Genomic DNA, 17,631 nt, shown 5'->3' with positions numbered 1-17,631 from the left:
GCTAGATGGAAATGATTTACCAGGTAAATATTATTTATTTTTATTATCAGGTAAATTATCATTTATATTGTGGAACATTTAATGATGACATTCTGCATTACATTCTTTTTCTTACCAAGTAAGTAAAAGTATTTAAAAAACCTTCAACAAACCACAAAGTCTGGTTTTTACTGATTCAAGAATGGCTCTGTTATAGCCATTAAATCAAGATTACTCATAGCACAAAAATTATTTTCAACCTGGTGTTTGGTACAGAAGTTAGAGCAATTATCAAACTAGTTTTTACATACAGCGGCAGGTTCCCTGTGGAAAACATATTTCCACTTATCAAAAATGATGTTTTCTTGAAAGATTTGAAGATTATGTCTCCAATACCAACTCTCTTCCTGAAGAGAATTTGGAGGGAGCCCCTTTTTTCATGTTGACAACCTCCAGATTTGAATTACTCATCAAAAGATTGATCATCATTAGACAAATGCATAATATCGTGAATTCCAACTACTCTTTCTAGAATTTGAGACTCCTTAAATTCACTTTTGTGCCTTGGCAGTCAATTTATGATCTGCATAAACAAGAAACTCATTTTTTCTGCAATTTGAATACGGCCTTCAGGCCAAAAAATTGTAGCATCAATTTTTGAAAGGCTCTTTGGAGCTAAATTAAATCTTTAAGATTCTTGATTCAAGCTGGATGAAGTTACCAAAAGTATCTTGCCTTTAAAAAGGTGTGCAATAAATAATTTAAAATTTTGTATGTACTATGATTTACAATTCCCACTTCTAGAACTTTATCCTAAGGAAATAAGTCCTATAAGTCAAACTTAAATAGAAAGTGTGCAGGCTTTGGAAACAGACAAAGCTGGGTTCTGACCCCAGCTCCAACATTAATACCATGTGCACTTATATAGCCCTTTCTATTTCAGTTTTTTCATCTTAAATTGGGAATAACATTATACATTTTTCAGGATTGTTGTAAGAATTCAGGTCTGTATGTGATATACACATAAATGGAATATTATCAGCCCTAAAAAGAATGAAGTGCTGATATATTGCTGCAATGTGGATGAACCTTGAAAACATAGTGCTAAATGAAAGATGCCAGATACAGAATCACATATACCTGACTTCATTTATATGAAACATCCAGAAGAGATAAATCCCCAGAGAGAGAAAATCGATTAATGGTTGCCATAGACTGGAAAGAGTGAAGAATGGGGAGTGACTGCTTGACGGATATGGAGTTTCCTTTTGGGGTTTTTAGAAAGTTCTGGATCTAGATAGTGGTAATGGTTACACAGCATTGTGAGTGTGCTTCATGCCACTGAATTGTACACTTTAAAATGTTAAAATGGCAAATTTCATGTTTTATGTATATATATATATGGATATATATATTACTATTATAAAAATGTTACTTAAAAATAAATTGCAAGATTGTGTTTACAGTATAATTGTATTTACAGTCATCTATATCTATACACACACATGCTGGAATTTATATATCAAAATATTACTGGTGGTTATTTCTAAGTATGATATCACAGGTCTTTTTTTTAACATCTTTATTGGAGTATAATTGCTTTACAATGGTGTGTTAGTTTCTGCTGTATAACAAAGTGAATCAGCTATATGTATACACATATCCTCATATCTCCTCCCTCTTGCATCTGCCTCCCACCCTCCTTATCCCACCCCTCTAGGTGGTCACAAAGCACCCAGCTGATCTCCCTGTGCTATGTGGCTGCTTCCCACTAGCTACCTGTTTTACATGTGGTAGTGTATATATGTCAATGCTATTCTCTCACTTCGTCCCAGCTTACCCTTCCCCCTCCTCGTGTCCTCAAGTCCATTCTCTATGCCTGTGTCTTTATTCCTGTCCTGCCCCTAGGTTCATCAGAACTATTTTTCTTCTTTTTTTAAATTCCATATGTATGTGTTAACATATGATATTTGTTTTTCTCTTTCTGACTTACTTCACTCTGTATGACAGGTGTTTTTTTAAACCACCTACGTTTTCTTAATTTTTTTCAATAAATATGTATTATTTTTATAATAAGAAATGAAGTTTAAGAACAAAGAATCAAGCAAACAAAAGTGCTGAATAAATGAAAAAGATGAAAGTAGACCCAAGACTGACTTGCTCTGTAAGTTTATAACATAAAAACGTTCAGCATTATCTCATAATTGCTGCCTGCGTGCTCACAGTTTGGAACTGTGCTTTGCTGGGTAGAACCATTCTGCCTCGTGCACCACAATTTATGAAGAATCAAGTCCCATACTTAACATCTAATTTGCAAATCAGCATAGTAAAGCATAAGCCTAGAGAGTAAGCAGGAATAATTGCATCTAAATCATGACATGACAAGATAACTCTAACGCTTACCATTACCATATATATAGCTATAAATGCTCCATTAAAAATAATTCCCCTGCCCCTCTCCTCCCAGTGGAAGACTCAAATACCAAACAGTGAGTTTAAAAACAAGATATTTGGCAACTCTATTTGTAATTGCCTTTATTTCTCTCAATAACCCTATGAGGAAGACATCATTATTTGTATTTTACACACAACAAAATTTGGACTCAGGGTGAGTAACTTCTTAGGGTTCAAAATGCTAGTAAATGGTGGGCTCAAAGTTCAGACCCCAGGCTTGCCTTTCAGGTTGGAGCCTGAAACTCATGTTCTGCCCATGGTGACATACTTCCTCTTATCGTCTGATGGACGGGGAAGCAGATGTTCAGAGAGGTAACTTGACTGGGCCAAAGTCCCAGCAAATGTGTGATTTGACTTGGGATTTGATCCTAGGTTTCCCAGTTGAGTGAATTTTCAGAAAACTCAGGGACCTCTCAGGCTTTTCTTAAGGGTATTAACTACATAAATACCAGTGCTTCAAGAAGGACACAAAAAGACCACAATACAACACAACCTCAAAGAATGAGTAAAAAGATAACTGGTACTTTAGAATCAATGTATTCAGAGGTCAAGAGAATAATGATTCAACGAAGAATAAAGTTCTGACATGAGGCTGTAAAATGTTCCAAGTTCAAGCAGATGCAAATGCTTGATTTTAAATGGTATGATGATGTAGGGATAACATTGAAACGAGGTTACATTAAAACTTGAGCTGTCATGCAAAATGAATGAGCCCTCTTAAAGACAGAACTTGGTATGAGCCTTGCAGGCATTGCCCAGTGCCAGCCTGGTGTGCCATCCAGGGCCTTTGTTCATAAAACATAATCCACGTGCTAGCAGATTTTGATATTTGAGCCACCCCCTTGTCTCTAAGGATAGCCTAAAGAAGAAGCTTATCTGGACCAAGTTCTCTAGCTCCGTTTGTAGGAGTGTGTTCAGTGTGGAACTTTTTAGCTTAAAGAGAACGCATAAATCATTTTTGTCCATTTGCAACCATTTCTAACATAGCAGATTATTCACCCAGACGAATCTATGCTGGGATCTATTTTGCAAGCTCCTCCATGTTTCTGAATACCTTGCAAACCCTGCTCAGAGCCCATCTGGAGACTCTCTAAGCTACGTGTCAGCCAGGTGGCCCTCAGTTCCCTCATTGCGTCATTGCAGGCACTGGTGCTAAAATTACATTTCTTCCCTGAGTCTCTGCGCACCTCACCCCTTCTCCAAATATCTGACCTACTCTTTTTCTCCAATAAATAAGTTCAGATTCTGTGACTTGACCTCCTGGTTCTTCCATGTCTCACTTTCTTGCTTCTGCCAGCCTGCGCCTCCTCTTCTTGTCCCATCTCACACCCTCTTCCCTATTGTTCAGCCTCTCCCTCTGCTTGGTCTCAGCTGTCCTTGTATTTTCATCCTCAGGTTTTCTCATGTGCTTCCAGTCATGACAGCCCTTCTGCCAGGAACACTTTCCGACTCAGATGCCAGCCTCTCTCTCAATCTTACATTTTCAATCTCTGTAACGTTCACTTCCTTGGAGAAGCCTTCTTATGCTCCTACCTTATGGTGCCACCATCATCTCAGAACCCCACTTGGGTCTGTCCCTTGGTCCCCAGACAAACCAATGAAAAGCTAGGATTAAACTAACTAAGGGGTCTCCTCACCAGGATGAGTAACTTGTACACACTTCCAAGCATGAGAAGTAACTTGGACACACTTCCAAGCATAAACCACAGAAGCACTGCTTCCTCATTCATTCATTCATTTTTTAAAAATCTAGCCCTCAGTATATTTGCTGAGAAGTCGTTATGCATCAGACAGTGTGCTGGGTAACGTGTGTGTGTGTGTGTGTGTGTGTGTGTGTGTGTGTGTGTGTGTGTATGTAATCATGTTTATGTGTGGGTCATAAAGACTTATGGCAGAGATTTCCAAACTTTCTTGGTCACAGCACCCTTGGTGTCTCAATAATATTTTCATGACACTCCTAGGCTGAATGTAAAAAATAACAGTTCTTTTTTTTAATAGTTAGGTTGGAAACAGCTTAAGAAATACTTATGGATCACCAACTCGGTAGACGTTTGAGCTATACATAAATTGAAAGAAAACTAATATTTTTATTTCATTTCTAAATAACCACAATTACTTACCAATAGGATGTTGAGAACTGCACAGATTCTCAATCCTTTGACTCAGATTGGACACGGCCATCCCTTTCCCTCGACAGAGCCAGACAAAGGCAAAGCAGAAATCGGATTTGTAGAGACACAGCTCCAGCTTCACAAAGCAGAAGAGAGAAGAGTGTGTTCAGAGTTGGGGCAAAAGCCTAATGGCTAAGACACACTGGCAGGCATGGCCTTGAGGGTCCAGGGGACTTTCCAGCTCATGGCTTGAAGTTTCCCGATAACAACACTCTTGATATTTGGGGCCAGATAATCTTTGATGTGGGGTCCCCTATGCTTTGTATGATGTTCAACAGCATCTCTGGCTTCTACTCATTAGACACCAGGAAGACCTGCCCAGCTGTGACGACCAACAACATCTCTAGACATCACCAAATGTCCCCTGGCAGGCCAAATTACTCCCAGTTGAGAGCCACTGAGCTAAGCTCTTTCCTTGTGTTCTGTGAGGAATTCTTGGACTTTTAATAATCCCCCCTTTTCCTCTTAAGCTATTTCAATTTAGTTCATATTACCTGCAACACACAGAGTCCTAAAACCTCTCCTAACATTTATTGAGATGCTAAATATGTCCCAGGCCCTGTGCTAAGCACTTACAGGCATCACGTACTTGAAGTCTCCCAACAATCTTGTGAGTCAGGTGCAAGTTTTTGTCCTCATTTTACAGAAGAGGAAACTGAGGTCCTGAGAGGAAAGTCACCCCCATCACTGAATGAAGCAGGCACTTCGGAACCATGAGACTCTACTGCAAAGTCACCACTGAGCCATGTGACCGGCAGCTATGCTCTTGTTCCAGCCCCTCTGCTTATATTGGGTTGAATCATATGAAATTGCCATTTTGATAGGCCAAAGGAGGTCATATATCAGCCACTTCATTTGGTTCAAACAAATAACTCCTGCCCTTTGCCAGGAATGCCTGCCCCATCCACAGATCCTAGCCTCCCTTCAGGCCAATTTCTATTCCTCCGTCTTCTACGAGGTCTTCCTACACCATGCCAGCTCACAGAGATGCATTCGTTTGTTAGGTCTGCCACAACAGAGAACCACTGACTGGGCTGCTTAAATAGTAGACATCTGTTTTCTCACAGTTCTGGAAGCTTGAAGTCTGGGATCAAGGAATTGGCAGGGTTGGTTCTTCTGAGGCTTCTTTCTCTCCTTTGCTTGTAGATGGTTGTCTTCTCCCTGTGTCTTGACACGGCCTTTACTCTACGCCCGTGTATCTGTGTCCTAATTTCCTCTTCTTATGAGAACAGTCAGTTGGATTAGGGCACACCTTAATAACATCATTTTAATTTATTCACCACTTTAAAGACCGTATCTCAAATGCAAATTAAGACTACAATGAGGTATCACCTCACACCAGTCAGAATGGCCATCACCAAAAAATCTACAAACAGTAAATGCTGGAGAGGGTGTGGAGAAAAGGGAACCCTGTTGCACTGTTGCTGGGAATGGAAATTGATACAGCCACTATGGAGAACAGTATGGAGGTTCCTTAAAAAACTAAAAATAGAACTACCATATGACCCAGCAATCCCACTACTGGGCATATACCCTAAGAAAACCATAATTCAAAAAGAGTCATGTACCACAATGTTCATTGCAGCTCTATTTACAATAGCCAGGACATGGAAGCAACCTAAGTGTCCATCAACAGATGAATGAATAAAGAAAATGTGGCACATATATACAGTGGAATATTACTCAGCCATAAAAAGAAATGAAATTGAGTTATTTGTAGTGAGATGGATGGACCTAGAGATTGTCATACAGAGTGAAGTAAGTCAGAAAGAGAAAAACAAATACCATATGCTAACACATATATATGGAACCTAAAAAAAAGTTAAAAGGTCCTGAAGAACCTAGGGACAGGACAGGAGTAAAGATGCAGACATACAGAATGGACTTCAGGACACAGGAGGGGGAAGGGTAAGCTGGGATGAAGTGAGAGAGTGGCATGGACATATATACACTACCAAATGTAAAATAGATAGCTAGTGGGAAGCAGCTACATAGCACAGGGAGATCAGCTTGGTGCTTTGTGTCCATCTAGAGGGGTGGGATAAGGAGGGTGGGAGGCAGATGCAAGAAGGAGGAGATATGGGGATGTATATATATGTATAACTGATTCACTTTGTTATAAAGCAGAAACTAACACACCATTGTAAAGCAATTATACTCCAATAAAGATGTTAAAAAAAAAAGACCATACCTCAAATACAGTCACATTCTAAGTGCATGGATTTGAGACAGCAACATATGAATTGTGGGGGAGGAGGGGACACAATTCAGCCCATAACAATTTTCCACGGATGAGGGTGGGGTGATGTTTCAGGCAGTGATGGCGAGCGATGGGGAGCAGCAGATGAAGCTTCGCTGGCCCATGCTTAGTTCTTGCTGTGAGGCGAGGTTCCCAACAGGCTACGGACTAGTACTGGTCAGCGGCCTGGGGGTTGGGGGCCCCTGGTCTAGAAGATTCACTTGTCTCTCAGTCATATCTGTCTTATCTGGATCTTGAAGTGTTTTGCTTTACACAAGTGTGGCTATCTTGCCCCTTCAAGAAGTGCATATGCTTACTAAAAGCACTCCCTTCCCCAGACATAGCACATTGCTAGGTGCACAACAAAAAGATATTATAAAGTTAGGGTACCTTGAATACTCTTGCCATATTAAAGCAGGAAGATTGATTTTTTTAAAAAATCCAAGGATTTCTTCTGGCTGAAGCTTCCATGGCTCATTGCTCTTTAAAACCAGTTTTTATGCCATTAAAACATTCTTTGAGGTCTCTTGAAAATCTTTATTATTACCTTAATTTTCCTCATGATGAACCAGCACCAATGCTATCAAGAACTGAGCTTTAAAAACACTCGAAACTGATTTTCCCTGCTGGAGATTTTCAGTTCTAACTGCTGATGAAGTAAACATGGGCTCTAAGACTCCGGGAAGAGAAAGAAAAATATTAGGACCAAAACAGATAAGTAAACGTCTACGAGCCCAGCCCACAGGCCAACAAAAATTGGGGTCAAGCATGACCACTTTCTTAGCCCAGCAAGAGTGACTTTGAAGAGTGGCTGATGGATGTCATTGCTTGGAAAGGAAGTGTAAGTTGACAGAATAAATGTAAATATGTTCATTCTAGGGAGTTCTTTTCAAATTCACGTTGTCTTTTGGCTCTGGTCCACGGCGTGTCTGGACTGAAGGATTTAGCGTGAAGGATTTAGATCTCTGTGTTCTGAAAAGTCATTGTGTCTTCTAGAACATGCAAAAATGTCCAACTTATAACATTCTTATTTGACTGGAGAATATGGCGAGCAGCCCCTGACCCCAAATTTCCCTGATGAGTTGCCTCTGTGTGGGATTTTGTTAACCATATTTCTACAGTTGTTTGTTTGTCTTCTTGCAGCAAATATTGATTGGATAGCCTCTCTGTGCTGGTTTGTGATTTGATTCTACCCTGCTACATTGTCATTGACTACTTTGGGTCTAGGACCAGCCACAAGGTATAGGGAGGCCATAGGAGTGGTGATTAAAAAGTGGATTCTGGGGCCAGACCTCCTGAGTTCCAAACAGACTCCAGCACCTCCTGCCTCCTTGGCTGTAGGCAACTTTGCCTGTGCCTCATTTGTAACACAAGGAGAATAATTTATTATTATTATTATTATCCTCATGATTTGTTGTGATGATGAATTTATGTAAGGCACATGATTTACTTATTGTAGTTCCTGGAGCATTATAAGAGCTGAGAAGTAATTAGCTGCTATTGCTATTACTGTTCTTCAGTAATATATATATATATATATATATATATATATATATATGTGTGTGTGTGTGTGTGTGTGTGTGTGTGTGTGGTACGCGGGCCTCTCACTGTTGTGGCCTCTCCCATTGAGGAGCACAGGCTCCAGACGCGCAGGCCCAGCGGTCATGGCTCAATGGCCCAGCCGCTCCGCGGCATGTGGGATCTTCCCGGATCAGGGCACGGACCCGCATCCCCTGCATCGGCAGGCGGACTCCCAACCACTGCGCCACCAGGGAAGCCCTCAGTAATATTTTTGAAATTTATTTTCTTGGTATTTTCTGCTACTCTTCCTCTTTTATTTGGGCCATTACCATCACAAACCACTGCTTTGGGGAAAACTTGCTGCAGCAGAAGGAAGTGAGAAAAGGCTTTTGACATTGAGATGCAAAAGAAGAGGCAGAAAGAACTTATAGTGAGTTGGAACAGCCTTCCACCTTCTGAGAGAAAATTTTTCCCTCACTGAGGGGAAGGGGTGGCAAAGACGTTCTAGGAGCCTAAGAAAAAGGACGCTCTTGCCTTGGGGTGGAGGAAGGGGACAATCCAGAGGGTCTGGTGCATGACGTGAACTCTCAATAGATTTAGGGAGACAAGAGCAGATACTAGGTGTCCTATAGAGGCTGGAAGTAGACAAGTCTTGGTCAGTCTCTCAGAGCTCCCTGTGGCCAGTGCAGGTGGGTGAGGTGGGAAGAGAGGAATGAGACTTTGTGTGAAGCACTAGCTTTAAAGATACACAAAGTTTGACTCCAAGGGGACTTACAGACAAGACCCCCAGGAGCAATGTGCTGGGGTCCTATGTGGACCATATCGGAAGATGAGAACCCCTTGCCCAGCAGCCCTATCTCGGCACGACATAGGACCCCAAGAACTTAGATGTAATCATGGTGGGGGCGGGGAGGATGGGCTGGGGGAACTTGCAACAGTTACTATCATTACTGAAAGTTTTTGAGGGCAGAGACCATTACTTAATACCCTTACAGAACCTGGTATGTAGTAGGTGCTGAATAAAATTTGTATTTGAATGGCAGGCGCTGAATTAGATGCTCCAGCTATACAGATAAGAAGGCAGGATCCTTGCTCTGCAGGAGCTCAGTATCTAATGTGGACACACACACACACACACACACACACACACACACACACATTGGGGTAAGGATAACAGAGGGACAATGAAAGCACTGTGGAAAAGCCCCCAAACCTTATTGCAAAGGTTTAGAGAGGGAGAGACGTTGGCACTAACTCACGCCAAGGGCATCTCCAGCAGAAGGAGTAACATGTACACAAATACAAAAGCCAGGAACAGCATGGTATGCTTGAGGGGTGACTGAGGATCAGACAGCACCAAACCCAGCTGACATTTCATTTCCTGCTAGAATGAAGCAGAAACTTACAAAGGAAACATGTGCCCCAGAGGGCTCTCCAGGGCAGGTTCTTATTTTTTTTTTTGAATTTTACTTTTTATACAGCAGGTTCTTATTAGTTGTCTATTTTATACATATTGGTGTGTATATGTAAATCCCAATCTCCCAATTCATCCCAACACCACCACCCCCGCCCCTGCTTTCCCCCTTTGGTGTCCATACATTTGTTCTCTACATCTGTCTCTCTATTCCTGCCCTGCAAATAGGTTCATCTGTACCATTTTTCTAGATTCCACATATATGCGTTAATATACGATATTTGTTTTTCTCCTTCTGACTTACTTCACTCTGTATGACAGTTGCTAGGTCCATCCACATCTCTGCAAATGACCCAGTTTCATTCCTTTTTATGGCTGGATAATATTCCATTGTATATATGTACCACATCTTCTTTATCCATTCGTCTGTTGATGGGCATTCAGGTTGCTTCCATGACCAGGCTATTGTAAATATTGCTGCAGTGAACATTGGGGTGCATGTGTCTTTTTGAATTATGGTTTTCCCTGGGTATACGATTAGTAGTGTGATTGCTGGGTCATATGGTGGTTCTATTTTTAGTATTTTAAGGAACCTCCATACAGTTCTCCATAGTGGCTGTATCAATTTACATTCCCACCAACAGTGCAAGAGAGTTCCCTTTTCTCCACACCCTCTCCAGCATTTATTGTTTGTGGATTTTTTGATGATGGCCATTCTGACTGGTGTGAGGTGATACCTCATTGTAGTTTTGATTTGCATTTCTCTAATGATTAGTGATGTTGAGCATCTTTTCATGTGTTTGTTGGCAATCTGTATATCTTCTTTGGAGAAATGTCTGTTTAGGTCTTCTGCCCATTTTTTGATTGGGTTGTTTGTTTTTTTGATATTGAGCTGCATGAGCTGCTTGTATATTTTGGAGATTAATCCTTTGTCAGTTGCTTCATTTGCAAATATTTTCTCCCATTCTGAGGTTTGTCTTTTCATCTTGTTCATGGTTTCCTTTGCTGTGCAAAAGCTTTCAAGTTTCATGAGGTCCCATTTGTTTATTACTGTTTTTATTTCCATTGCTCTAGGAGGTGGATCAAAAAATATCTTGCTGTGATTTATGTCAAAGAGTGCTCTTCCTATGTTTTCCTCTAAGAGTTTTATAGTGTCCAGTCTTATATTTAGGTCTTTAATCCATTTTGAGATTATTTTTGTGTATGGTGTTAGGGAGTGTTCTAATATCATTCTTTGACATGTAGTTGTCCAGTTTTCCCAGCACCACTTATTGACAAGACTGTGCTTTCTCCATTGTATATCCTTGCCTCATTTGTCACAGATTCGTTGACCATAGGTGTATGGGTTTATCTCTGGGCTTTCTATCCTGTTCCATTGATCTATATTTCTGTTTTTGTGCCAGTACCATATTGTCTTGATGACTGTAGTTTTGTACTATAGTCTAAAGTCAAGGCGTCTGATTCCTCCAGCTTCGTTTTTTCCCCTCAATATTGCTTTGGCTATTTGGGGTCTTTTGTGTCTCCATACAAATTTTAAGATTTTTTTGTTCTAGTTCTGTAAAAAATGCCAATGGTAATTTGATAGGGATTGCATTGAATCTGTAGATTGTTTGGGTATTATAGTCATTTTCACAATATTGATTCTTCCAATCCATGAACATGTTATATCTCTCCATCTGTTTGTGTCATCTTTGATTTCTTTCATTAGTGTCTTATAGTTTTCTGCATACAGGTCTTTTGTCTCCTTAGATAGGTTTATTCCTAGGTATTTTATTCTTTTTGTTGCAATGGTGAATGAGATTGTTTCCTTAATTTCTCTTTCTGATCTTTCATTATTAGTGTATAGGAATGCAAGAGATTTCTGTGCATTAATTTTGTTATCCTGCAACTTTACCAAATTCATTGATTAGCTCTAGTAGTTTTCTGGTGGCATATTTAGGATTCTGTATGTATAGTATCATGTCATCTGCAAACAATGACAGCTTTCCTTCTTCTTTCCCAATTTGTATTACTTTTATTTCTTTGTCTTCTCTGATTGCTGTGGCTAGGACTTCCAAAAGTATGTTGAACAATAGTGGCGAGAGTGGACATCCTTGTCTTGTTCCTGATCTTAGTGGAAATGCTTTCAGTTTTTCACCATTGAGAATGATGTTTGCTGTGAGTCTGTCAGATATGGCCTTTATTATGTTGAGGTAAGTTCCCTCTATGCCCACTTTCTGGAGAGTTTTTATCATAAATCAGTGCTGAATTTTGTCAGAAGCTTTTTCTGCATCTATTGAGATGATCATATTGTTTTTATTCTTCAGTTTGTTAATATGGTGTATCACATTGATTGATTTGTGTATACTGAAGAATCCTTGCATCCCTGGGGTAAATCTCACTTGATCGTGGTGTATGATCCTTTTAATGTGTTGTTGAATTCTGTTTGCTAGTATTTTGTTGAGGATTTTTGCATCTATATTCATCAGTGATATTCATCATCTGTAATTTTCTTTTTTTTTGTAGTATCTTTGTCTGGTTTTGGTATCAGAGTGATGGTGTTCTCATAGAATGAGTTTGGGAGTGTTCCTTCTTCTGCAATTTTTTGGAAGTGTTTGAGAAGGATGGGTGTTAACTCTTCTCTGCATGTTTGATAGAATTCACCTCTGAAGCCATCTGGTCCTGGACTTTTGTTTGTTTGAAGATTGTTAACCACAGTTTCAATTTCATTACTTGTGATTGGTCTGTTCATATTTTCTATTTCTTCCTGGTTCAGTCTTGGAAAGTTATACCTTTCTAAGAATTTGTCCACTTCTTCCAGGTTGTCCATTTTACTGGCATAGTGTTGCATGTAGTATTCTCTTATGGTGCTTTGTAGTTCTGCAGTGTCCTTTATAACTTCTCCTTTTTCATTTCTAATTTTATTGATTTGAGTCCTCTTCCTCTTTTTCTTGATGAGTTTGGCTAAAGGTTTATCAGTTTTCTTTATCTTCTCAAAGAAATAGCTTTTAGTTTTATTGATCTTTGCTATTGTTTTCTTTGTTTCTATTTCATTTATTTCTGCTCTGATCTTTATGAATTCTTTCCTTCTACTAGCTTTGGATTTTGTTTGTTATTCTTTCTCTAGTTCCTTTAGGTGTAAGGTTAAATTGTTTATTTGAGACTTCTCTTGTTTATTGCAGTAGGATTGTATTGCTATAAACTTCCCCCTTAAGACTGCTTTTGTTGCATCCCATAGGTTTTGGATCATCGTGTTTTCATTGTCATTTATCTCTAGGTATTTTTTGATTTCCTCTTTGATTTCTTCAGTGATCTCTTGGTTATTTAGTAACATATTGTTTAACCTCCATGTGTTTGTGTTTTTACGTTTTTTTCCCTTGTAATTGATTTCTAATCTCATAGCATTGTGGTCAGAAAAGGTGCTTGATATGATTTCAATTTTCTTAAATTTACTGAGGCTTGATCTATGACCCAAGGTGTGATCTATCCTGGAGAATGTTCCATGTGCACTTGAGAAGAAAGTGTAATCTGCTGTTTTCGGATGGAATGTCCGAAAGGGCAGGTTTTTGATTGGTTAGAATTGAAAGCCTTCTCTAAAAACACTGACTTTTCAGGCATGTCCCTCCCAAACATGGGATTTTTCTTAACAAATCACTATGGAAGCCAAAAGGATAAGTAACCTGGAGCTTGGACAGCTGGACGCCGGTTCCGGCTCCATCTCTTACTAGCTCTGTGATTCTTACCAAGTGATTTAACCTTCTCCTGCATCTGAAAGACATAGTTCATCTATTACCTGAGAGTAAACAGAAAAATGACAAGACTTCCCTGAGATTTCATCTTGGTGTTGCTCAGAATGGCTCTGATCAGTGGGTTGGAAGAGGCAAAGGGGTAGAGTTGAGTTGTTTTCAGTAGAAAGCACCCCACTGAATCTGACAGATTCACTCAGCCAGTTAGAACAAGCTGATATGCCTTAAGGCAGGAAAATGCAGAATGTACCAGAAGAGCTGAAGGGAGACCAGTGGGATCGGTGAATTAATATTTATTGAACTACTTTTTCCGGGCATTATTAGGGAGGATGGGAGAATATAGATCCACAAGGTACAGTCACTATTCTTAAGAAAATAACAATTGTTCATGGGAGGAAAGCATAAGGGGACAAGTAGTGCTGAGACAATAGGACAGATTGTACCAAGACTTGGTGAACACAGAGAAGGGAGCTCCCCAGGTTATCTGCCTTCAGTGGAAGCAGGAAGGGGGAGCCACATGGAAGGGATGGTGTTTGGATTGAGTCTTCAAGACTCTTTCATAGATATGAAATCAAGAGAGAAGCAGGGGTTTCCCTGGTGACACAGTGGTTGAGAGTCCACCTGCCGATGCAGGGGACACGGGTTCATGCCCCGGCCCGGGAAGATCCCACGTGCCGTGGAGCGGCTGGGCCTGTGAGACATGGTCACTGGGCCTGCACATCCGGAGCCTGTGCTCCACAACAGGAGAGGCCACAACAGTGAGAGGCCCGCATACCGCAAAAAAAAAAAAAAAAAAAAAGAGAGAGAGAGAGAGAGAAGACAGTTTATAATCAAGCTTTAAATTATGTTTTAGTGGTTATTTAGCCCTGAGGTGTGACAGTAATCTAATAAAACATGAGTGCTTCATCATTTTGAATAGATTTCTGTATATTATTGCTTTTTCCTTCTTTCCTTCCTCCCCCACACGTTTTCATGTAAAATTGTTTTCTGGCGTTCCTTGGGCCTTTGTTCTCTGCCTTAGTGAAGAATATTACACACTGTCTCTGTCCAGATTAAGAAATCTGAGTCCAGTTCTCGGTTCCACCTAGGAGCTGGTAATTGAACAGAAAAAAGAATAGTGCTAGAAACTTCGAGATGAGGTGGAGAAAGACCAGAGCAAATGTTTGGGGCTGTAGTCAGGGCAAAGGGGGTTTCAGAGAATTCTCCTCACTTCAGCTCCCAACCCTTTCCAAGCTCTTCCATCTGTCAGTCACCTTACAAAGGAGAGAGGAAGAGAAAAGGGAGGAGAGAAAATTTGTCAGGAATGCTGGTAGTTGGGTGGTTAGATCTGGGGTCAGCCAGTCTGGTTTTAAATCTTTCTATTCAATAGTTATGTGACCTCAGGCAAGTTACCAAAATGTTGTTCTAACTCTCCCCCTTTCTGTATAATAGTGAGAGTAATCAAACCTTCAGCTTAGCCTAGCTGTAAGACTAAGGAAGTCATATACTCAAAACAAACATAACAGTGCTTGGAACATACTTACGGACATAGTACATATTGTAAACTGCTATGTTTTTTTTTGGCCTAGCCATGCGGGATGTAAGATCTTAGTTCCCCGACCAGGGATCGAACGCGCACCCGCTGCACTGGAAGCATGGAGTCTTAACCACTGGACTGCCAGGGGAAGTCCCAGGACATAGTACATATTAGCCATTACCATTTGTCTACACATCAACCTCCCCCACCCCCTTTCTTGGCAATAGACCCTTAAGAGGTTTGGACAGGACCACAGGATTACCTGTGGTATCACCTCCATCCCTCTGACCTTGGTAACTGGCTCAAGGAGAGACCTATGACACAAACGGCCCCTAGAGTCCTTTTCTGGGTTCTCCTACTACAGCCAAACTCTCCTCTTGGACCTTGGACCAGTGCATCTCTGGGGTGGACAGCTGCCAAGTCCCTCCCACATGGAGAAGGCCTGTTGGTGACTGTGGAGGATGAAGGCTTGTAGAATAAATGAAAACTTTAGAACAAGCAGAATAAAGTAGTATGTGGTTTTGTTTTGTTTTGTTTTGTTTTGTTTTCCACCACGCTATGTGGTATGTGGGATCTTTGTTCCCTGACCAGGGATCAAACCTGTGTCCCCTGCATTGGGAGTGCAGAGTCTTAACCAGTGGACCACCAGGGAATTCCCATAAAGTAGTGTGTGCTGAATTCAAATCCCAAGGTCCCCCAGTATTCCATAGGTTCTCAGCAATTCTTTACATTTGGAGTTCTATCTACATCTTTCAATGAACTCCCTTTTTGCTTCAGCCAGTGTGAACTGGGTGCAAGTCAGACCTAAAGAGTCTTGACTGATGCAAAGGGGCAAAGGAGGGAGCCTAGAGAGACAGGAGATGCCCCTAAACAGCTTGCTTAACAGAGGGTCAGGAATGGGATGCCATGTAACGGAGAGCGAAGCATCTTTCTCAGACCTCCTGGTCTAATTACCAAGGAGACCAAGAGGTTTAGGTTGATGACTAGCTTTCCATAAAGTGCTCCCAAGGCTGTTCTGTTTAAGCTTTATAGGGTGATAGAAACCGTTTTTAATCCTGAGTTTGGAATTTCTATCCTGAGAAGTCTATCTCTATTGCCATGTGGTCTTTGGACCACTTGTTTTGAAGACTTGGATTGGTTATGGTTATGATGACATTTTCCTAATGAATCGAAAAGAGAACAATGATCTCATAACCCCTATATTTCAGTTTCAGTTAAATCCGGATTCATGTAGTTCATACTGTATATCAAATGTATTATGCAAAATACATTAGAATAATTATTAAGAAACTTAATGCCATCCATTACACTTTCTTTGAAAAAATAACTTTAAACATGTGGTTTAAATTGATGGCTTTGTTAAGTTATCCCTTAAGTTATCCTCATATGGTTTTTGTCTTTTGAAGCTAAGAAATGCATTTACAATAACAACAAGATTTGCTTTTGTAAGACTTTAACATCTCTTCTTTGCCCAGTCTCCCTTAAATCAGGAACCTTTTGACCACTAAAAGGACAAATGATCTCAGCCCTCAGGAGGCCTAATTAACAATAACAAGTTACCAATGAGGGAAATTCCCTAAGGTCATGCATTCAGAGAGAGAGAGAGAGAGAGAGAGAGAGAGAGAGAGGCCTCAGAATGGAGCCCATCAGTGGGGGCTGGGAACAGGGAGAGTGTGTAGAAGCTGAGCCAGACCACCCCTTAAGCACATCTACCCAACACAGTCAGGCAAGATGAAATAGAAATTAATCAGGCCATCCATCAGTACTATCAGTTTGAATCTTGAAAGGGTATGGCATAACTGGCTTTCTCTGAAATGTAATTTTTAACATTGAAAACAGCTATCATTGTAACATCATTAGAATTACCCCCCCCAAAAAAGGACAATATCGATTTATGTGTTGGCAACCTCTCATAAGGACAGGGATAGTTAATTTACTTCAGGAAAATTAATTACTTCAGGGCTAAAATGATTAGTTTCATCCATGCAGGGAAGTAGCCATGTAATAATGGTGGTTTTAATCTTGTTAGTGACATTTTCTAGTCCTAGGTGAAAATAAGGCTAAGTTGTTGAAACTAGGGTAAGACTTGGTGGATCCCAAGTAAGGCAAAATGAAATTTTATTACTTCTTCTGTGGCCCAAGACCCTGCCTGGGAGGAAGGCAAGAGTCCCTGGCTTAGCCATTACCCCAGGCACGTGATATTGACAGCTAAAACAAAAAAGGCAGTTGGGACAAGCAGAAGGAATTAATCTGGGCAACCCATGGGTCTCCTAGGAGCAATGAATTTGCCTTGCCCAGTGAAAGAGGAAGTTCTAATTTCATCTTTGGGTTACTCTTTGGGGTCGCATTATATCAGGCTGTCCTAGAGAGAGGCAAACGCTTCCTTCTAGAGTGACCGCTTGACTTGGTTTGCTGGGAATGAGGAGTTCTTAGTTTTGGTACTAAAACCAGAACAGTACTTGCAACAGTTGATAACCCTCTCTCCTCTGTTGATCTTTGTCAGGGAAAACCAAAACTCCTCTTATCTCTTAATGTAAGAGACCAGACTTTCAAAAGCAAGGACTTATTCTCACAATAGCCCATAAATTTGTTTATATGATGTTTTTAAAAGT

Source organism: Mesoplodon densirostris, chromosome 8, assembly GCF_025265405.1.
Source record: "Mesoplodon densirostris isolate mMesDen1 chromosome 8, mMesDen1 primary haplotype, whole genome shotgun sequence".
NCBI lineage: Eukaryota > Metazoa > Chordata > Mammalia > Artiodactyla > Ziphiidae > Mesoplodon > Mesoplodon densirostris.
The sequence above is the reverse complement of the archived record's forward strand: the minus strand, read 5'-3'. Positions refer to the sequence as shown.